The following is an 8479-nucleotide window of genomic DNA, read 5'->3' on the forward strand; positions in this document are numbered from 1 at the left end:
TGTAATAATTTTTATTTTTTATTTTTTATTTTTATTTTTTTATTATTTTACGGCTCTCCTCCGTAGACTATAGGAGGGGATTATGTGAAGCCAGACAAAGTCTCTGCAAAACATATCCCCGACAACAAGATACAGACCGATCTTTTCGCAGAAACACACATTGTGCCAGGAATATATTGGCCAAGCATAAGAGATCTTTTAAAACACAACACTGCTGCCAGCATTGGCGTATACTTTCTTTATAGGGAGTGTGAGATATATTTATATATTATACACCTGTTCAATGTGTAGGGTCTATGGGAAACATTGGTATAATCTTTTCAATAACTTGCAGGTTGTTGTCGTTAATGTTGTTGCAGTAAGCATATACATGTGTCTGAATACATGGTAGTGTGAGGTACACTATTCTGTAATCTAGTGTAGTGACCTAATTTAATTTTTCCTAATTTGCTTTGTTAAATTAGGAAAAAAAAGAAAATGTTAAAGATCCTGACAGAATATCTTTTTTTGGTTTTAACTTGGCAAAAATCCTTTACTAGTTGTATACTTTTGAATATTTGTTTTTATTGTTTCTGTGAAAAACTTTATTGAATTAACTTGAAATAAATAAGACAGCATGGCAGAAATTAGCTTTTACAAGACAAAGCGCCAGCTCTAATTAAATCTTATGTCAGGGAAATGGTTACTGTGAAAACTGTACTCATAATTTCCCTTCTTTGTTTATTGAAGTGTCTTTAATACATTTTGAGTTCATCAGTGAAGTGTGCTGTCATTCATATTCTACACTCATAATACTAGTCTTGGGCATATCTTATTTTGTTTTCATGGAATAAAGTGTTTATAACCTTTCATGTAAGCTATCTTGAATATGAATATACTAAATCACCATTGCAAGGAATTATGATATATACCTATGTACTATGGAAAACAGATCTTGCATATCTCATGTGTGCTTATATAAGATGTTAATTTTTCTCTTCATGTATAGGTTTGTGCCCAGAAACGTTATCTGCCACATTATCTTCACTTAAACTCATACTATCAATGCACATGTGTGGCTGAATTTGTACGAGGACACTTGTGACCACCGTTTCTGCATTGTATCATGTGCGGCCAAATATGTTGCTGCCTTCTGCTGCGATAATATTTGCATGATTTTTGAAAATGAGTGTTCATAGCTACGTACCTGTTATCATCTGATTCAAAACATGGATGTCTCTAGACTCATCAATGAATGCTAGAAATGAAACCTTTAAAGGACAAGTTCACCTTCAGAAACATAAGGATTGAGAGAATGCAGCAATATTAGTAGAACACATCAGTGAAAGTTTGAGGAAAATTGGACAATCGATGCAAAAGTTATGAATTTTTAAAATTTTTGTGTTGGAACCGCTGGATGAGGAGACTACTAAGGCTCATGATGTCATATGAGTACAACAGTGTAAAGAAAATGTAAAGAAAATTCAACATATTTTCACTTTTTTCGCACAATAAAAGAGCACTTGACTTTCCACTTTCTAAAGACAATGGGAATAATATTACCCATAACATATGTCAGTAACAAGTCAAGGGAATGTGTACTTTTTTCAAAAGATGAAATTTTGTGAAATTATTTTTATATTTTCTTTATATTGTTGTACGCATGTGACATCATACACTGCAGTAGTCTTCTCATCCAGCGGTGACTACACAAAAACTTCAAAAATTCATAACTTTTGAACGGATTGTCCGATTTTCCTCAAACTTTCAATGATGTGTTCTACTAATATTGCTACATTCACTCAATCCTTATGTTAATGAAGCTGAACTTGTCCTTTAAGGAAGATGCCTAATGGCAGAGTGTGGGAGCATGTACATGTACACTTTCATTCAAAGTCCCTTTACAATGTTTTCATTGCCTGCTTTAATACTGAAACTTCACACATCATTGGACATAATCAAAGTGGATACACTGGAAATCGAGTGATCGATGTGTAAAACTCAAAAGCATCGTCTAGAGCAGGGATTCACTTGCTATAGCTCAGGCTTAAATCAACATTGACACTTACATATGCATTGCATACATGAGGGAAACTTTCAACTGGTTTCGTGGCAGCAAGAGTGATTACTGGGTGATATTGTTTACCAAAAATGAACAAAACTGATACAGTGTATTAGATGATTCCACTTAATATCTTGTACAATGTAAATTTTCAAACCCAAAGTGACATCACAATGAAAACAGAAATTACCAAACAAATAAACAATGGAATATTTTACACGCCTCAAATGTTCAGAATTCAGCTTGTCATTACTATTTAAAGTTCTGTTCATTAGGCCTATCCATGATTTTGTGAGCAAGAGAACTTAAGAGAAAGAATTTTGAAGAATCTGTGTATTTCAACCCACTCATAATGCAGCTGTTTTGCTTAAAGGGGATGGCTAGTAACTGATCAGTGGGAATCAGTGGGAATGCTGGGGATGATTGTTCCAATCCTTGTGGGATTCATTTAAGAGTACATTATAAATCTCTTGTTGTGAGAAAATTATTTGCCTCAGAATGGTCTCATATTCAAGTACTGTAATGTGCAGTTTAATGTTTCCAGGTTAGCATGCCTGTGCAGTGACATAGCGATGGCCGTTCACGATCGCCCAGTCACTGTACAGGCATGCTAACCTTGAAACATTAAACTGCACATTACTTGAACATGAGACCATTCTGAAGCAATTGATTTTCACTCAACAGTAGATATATAACGTACTCTTAAATGAATCCCACAAGGATTGGAACAATCATCCTCCAGCATTCCCACTGATTCCAACTGATGAGTACTAGCCATCCCCTTTAATTTCTTGTCTCAATGAGGAGCGATACCCTGTATCAAATCAAACTAATCTTTTCTAGTCTCATTATTCATACATCATTTTGCTGTATATCTCGTGAAATGCATATATGAAATAATAGATACATCTTGAAAATCATCTCGAATCTGTTGAGTGAAATACAATCATTCTATGAGTCGGTAACCATGATAAATGAAGTATAAAATGCTCTTCAAATTGGTTTGGTAAATACCACATAGCTTTCATACAATATCTGAAGATAATGAATGTAGTAATCATTTCAATGAACATAGCAATTTTACCCTGATTGAAGGTAGATTTCTTTGACATCTGTCTATAGTTCTTTTGTTTTTCAACACACAAATTTGAATTCCAAAATATGCATTCATTGATAAAATTCAGACATCCGTCAGTAACAAGAGATTTTCTGATTCTGGCAACTGTTTAAACTATTATTAAAATCAATCATGAAAAAAACATTTACAGTTCAAACAAAATTAGGAAAAGTTTTTAAACTTTCTACACAACTCAAACTTCACATTTACATCTCCATAGTAAATGCAATTGAGAATGCAATTCAAATGAATGTGAGCTTTGTATTGTACATCCTGTGTTGGAAATATTCAACCTGCCAAAAAGTTATTTACCACTTTCTTAAACGAGTACTGTATATGCCATACATTTAGCGAGTCTAATTTTTCGCGAATCAGGACTTTCCGACAATTTCAAGATTGTGGAATACAACGCTGAATGGAGAGATGAAAATTGTATGTGTGCACGTCACATTCATGTCAGGATCAGAGTTCAAATTTTCATGTGAATTTGTATTAGCGAATAGTACCCGACTTGCGAAAATTGCAAAAACAGTAACCTCGCAAAATATTTGGCGTATACAGTGTGCAATGGATTCCAGTAAACATGTGACTCCATATAAAAAATGTGCGACTTATCATCCACACGCAGCCTAAGGCTGAACACAGGAGCCTTGTCGAATCATTTTCTGTGAAGATCTTTACAGTCACACATGAAAAATGTCAAATTCTTGAAGAAAAGAAAACAGATACCACCGAGATGGGCTGAGTCCCAAGTTTATGTGAATACATCAGATTTTACATTTAGGCCCTGAACTGTGATTCTCAGAGATACAGTGTAAGTTCGTAAGATCTGGTTTGTGCACGTAATTGGCGTAATGTTCATAACACTACAGCAACTCGCTGCAACTAAATTCTAAAGGCTGCAGACACAGGTGTGTGTGTGTATTTTGAACAGGAAAATGAAAGTCTATATTTGGTATTGTTTGTTTCCAACTAAATAAAGAAAGTAAGTTGGGCATGTACAGAACTGTCAAAAATCTCAGTCGTATCATATCTGTCCCTAGTTAGTCTTACATGTCATGTAGGTTCCTTGCATTTTCTTTCAAATAAACATGATTCAACTGTAAATAATCTCTGTATGTAATCTTAGTTTTTCCTCTTTTTTTGTTGTTGCAATTTTCCTGAATTTATAACATAATTGGCTTTAACCAATGCCTTTTAAACATTAAGAAACCTGTCCAATTCACTCAATCCTAGATAACTGTACAGTGCCGATCATCTCTGCTAGCTACAGAAAAAAAAAAAAATCTCACCATCAATAATATCATCATCATCATTATCATCACATTTGTACCAAATACCTAGATATGTGGAACCAATAACTAAAAAGTGCTCCACGTACATAATTTCTACAAATCATACATTTCAGACTCACCTTTTTGCATAGTGACTAGGCAGTCTCTGCCTTAAAGATCCACGTCAAATGTTACTTTCCCTTTAATACACAATATGCTCATCGATTAAAATGTCATCGGCAAAATATATAAATATATATATATTTATGCAACATTCATTGACACACATAATCATATAAACTGTTCCTAAACAAAACACGATGTGGCATTTGCACGAGAAGTTACCAAAATATATATACGTCTTTGAAAAAAATTTTGAGGATATTTGAAAGTGAATTACAGTAAAGATTGAAAATATTGCTATTCGGAGAGTTAAAAATGAGAAGTTATAAAGAAAAAGAATCTATGTCGAGACACACCATTTCATTTCACTCTGTTTTGTAAAAATCCATCCACAGTGCAGAGCTGCCAACTTTTGTAAAAGCCTTTCAGTACTATGATGGCTGAAAATCAGTAATTTGCACCTTTTTTGAGTGAAAATCAGTAATCCTTAACAGTGTCATAGAATTTATCACAGACAATGATTTCTAAAATCAGTAATTTGCTTGTAACCTTCAGTATTCTTGTCCAATTTCAGTAGAAATTACTGAAAATCAGTACTAGTTGGCAGCTCTGACAGTGCGTCTGTGTTGGCAAAATAAAGCTATTGCAAAAATCTGGGCCTTGGCAACATTCATTCTTTGAGAGATGAACATTCAAATTCATCCAGTCGGATTCCCGGTCTTTCACGGCGACTCCACAATTTGAATTTCATGACAAAAAAAAGAGGAATGGAATTTGTGAAGCAGCAAAATATATCATAATTATGAATACTCCAAATGGTAGAAAATACTCATGCATTGCAAAATTTTACTTGCCCTCTTTTATATTCTATTCTTTATTATTAGTCTACTTTTCCCATATCAGAAAGTATCATCTATCTGTTGCTGATATTAATTCATTCATTTTTTTTTTGGGGGGGGGGGGTTGCCCACAGTGATCAATTGTTTGGCATCTGTCAGGTTTTATATGATTCTTAAGAATAAAACAAAACAAAACAAAACAAGAAAGAACAAAAGGACTTACAATTGTACTTATGGAATGCTGTTTACATCTACATTTGTATTTTATAACAGTTGCGTAACTTGGGCTAGCTCTTGTGACTGTTTAATGATCATTTTTTCCTAGTACAACCACAGGACCATAACTGTCACAGCTCTCTACTCCACAAGCAAGGACTACCCCTTATAGTAACATTCATTTCAGTTTCGCAAAGACTGCATGCTGATTCCATGACGAACCTTCAGCATTTGATACAATCTGATTTGAAAAGATCTGATTTTATGTGACTGTAAAAGAGAATTCTTCTTCTTCTTCTTCTTCTTCTTCTTCTTCTTCTTCTTCTTCTTCTACTTTTTCTTCTTCTCCTTCTTCTTTTTCTTCTTCTTCTTCTTCGTGTGGCACAATGTGCCTGGTTGATACCGTTTGCCGACTAATGCTAATCACCTGGGGCAAACCACTATGAGTTTGGCATCTTTCATCCACTTTTCTTGTATGCCAGACAAAAACGTTCTGTGTTTGTGGTTCTGGGACGTATCCTCTGTGTACTTCCATAACCCTAAATTCAAATCTTTTTAAACAGTGCAGGCATTTTATAAACACACAACATCTGTGTTAGAGAGAACAGATGCATAATTGAAAAAAAAAAATATGTATAAAAATCAAAACACTTACAATAAGTATTCCATTATCTATCACTCAGCCAGATGTCATAATTTGGCAAAACTGGTAAGTAAGTTATAAATATACACATTACAGAGCAGAGAAGTCCTTTGTTTTCCCACATTCAAGAAAACTTCAGTTTTCTTTTCATTTCCATTAGGCATGAGATGTTATGATTAATGTATCAAATATTTGCACTTTGCCCTGTACAACGTGGTTCTGACAAACAAAAATACCTGTTATACACAAAATACTGAATAGTGGGGAATATTTCGGCAAGTACATACCCTTGCCATAACGGACAACAAATGTACTGGTTAGAGAATTACTCTGTGAGTAAACCACAGAAATATTGTATACAAAAACTACTAAATATCCTATAAAAACCTGCATGTTTTTCTTTCTCATAAAATGAAAGTATCTAGACAAGAAAAATACAGGAACTACAAACGATATCTTACATCCAGCCATAGACTCCAAATATGATGCACTATCAAACACAGAGATAAAAAAAAAACTGCTTGTGTGGTGTGCAGCAGTAATGAATAGGAAACAAAATAAAGTATATCTCAACTGAATGAAATCCATAAAAAAGTTCCATGCTTTAATTTCTGTGTATTTTGGTGTGCTAAGTTCAATGTGGACAAATCCTATATTGCCAAGTACCAATGTGTTAGGTTTAGAGGCTTAAAGCCTTTATTCATGAGCTAGGGTTAGATAATCAGCTTATATCTCTACTATTTCACCATCTAGTTAACTTTTTCAATACAAATGCCTTGGAATGTTCTTGTTTTAAAAGAAAGGGGGGGGGGGGGAGAGGGAGGAGGCTTACCATCCAAAGGGTGGGGGTGTAGGATGTGGGGCAGAACCCCTGAAAATCCTGTGTTTCTCTGGGTGTGTTTATTTTTTTTCACATATCAAATTTTTTCTATTTTCTATTTTCATAATGATTCTTTTTTTTTAAATAGCCAAATGTGTGTGTATTGGGGGGGGGGGGGGGATATACCCAATGTGATATACATGTATGTATCAACCTACATATAAATCTATTAGTGAATACATTATATTAATTTCTGGTCAGTTTCCATTTGTCTGCGCTTATAACCTACAAATAAATACAGTTAAAGTCCCATCATTTTCGTGGCAAAAAATGCGACAAATTTGGACTGTATCATTGTTTACTTCAAAAAGAGAAGGTCAAAGGTACTTTTAGTACCAGTGCTCCTCAACTTTGATGAGCACTCTTAAATACATTCTACCCCATGGTTTCACCTAGCCCTCATATTCCTACAGTGCAGCTACCATAACTTACCAATTCCACATGATTGAGTAAATAACCAGGGCTTATTCTTATTTCGAGACGTTAGAAAGGTTAAGAGTACCTTCAGTGCACGATTACAGGAACTGTAGGACGCAAGAAAAGGGCTTGATTGAAAATGGAATGTATCGTTTGCACAACAAAATGATATTTTGAGACTTGAGGTCAATCAGCCCCACTACACTGCTGTCATCAAGTTCAGTTTGGAAATATTCCCTTGCAACCTTTACTCATCCCAAATGCTTATCAACAAATTTGCAACCAAAGTGAAAGAAATTGTTGGAGCAAACCTTTATGCATTATTAATCTGATGTCTGTGTATTTGAAAAGAAGTGGATCATATCTCACTATTTTATGTATAACAAAAACAAATATTGAACTACAATCTGTATAAATGAAAAAAAAAAGGACATATTAACATATCCCGGGGATACACATACTGTTTCAAGAATATATTCCCGTGTGATATATGGCTAAACACAGCCTCAATGATTAGTACGGAGTATGTTGCATATTAATATCATCATTTTCTGTTATGCAAATACACTCGAGGGAAATATGAGCTTGATAGTAAAAGACTACCTCGGCATAACAGGTGGTGTATATTGGATAAAATATGATATTCATAAGACATGATTTCTAGGTCAAATCCAGTCCAGTATTAAGAATGTATTTGCTTGTTCTATCACTATGGCAGGGTAGGAAGTGCAGTTACTGAGTATATTTGTCACAATTTCCTATCAAAACTTGATAAATATATTGCATAACTGGAAGCCTACTCCTTTTCATCACACCGGTGCAGAGGGGAAGAGGTTTGAAAACTGGGAGAAAGAGAATTACTTCCAAAAACCGAACGAGGGGGGCCGGGGATGATGATGATGATGACAGAGAAATATCAGATATTTGGG

This window comes from Diadema setosum, chromosome 3 (assembly GCF_964275005.1).
Source record: "Diadema setosum chromosome 3, eeDiaSeto1, whole genome shotgun sequence".
Classification (NCBI taxonomy): domain Eukaryota; kingdom Metazoa; phylum Echinodermata; class Echinoidea; order Diadematoida; family Diadematidae; genus Diadema; species Diadema setosum.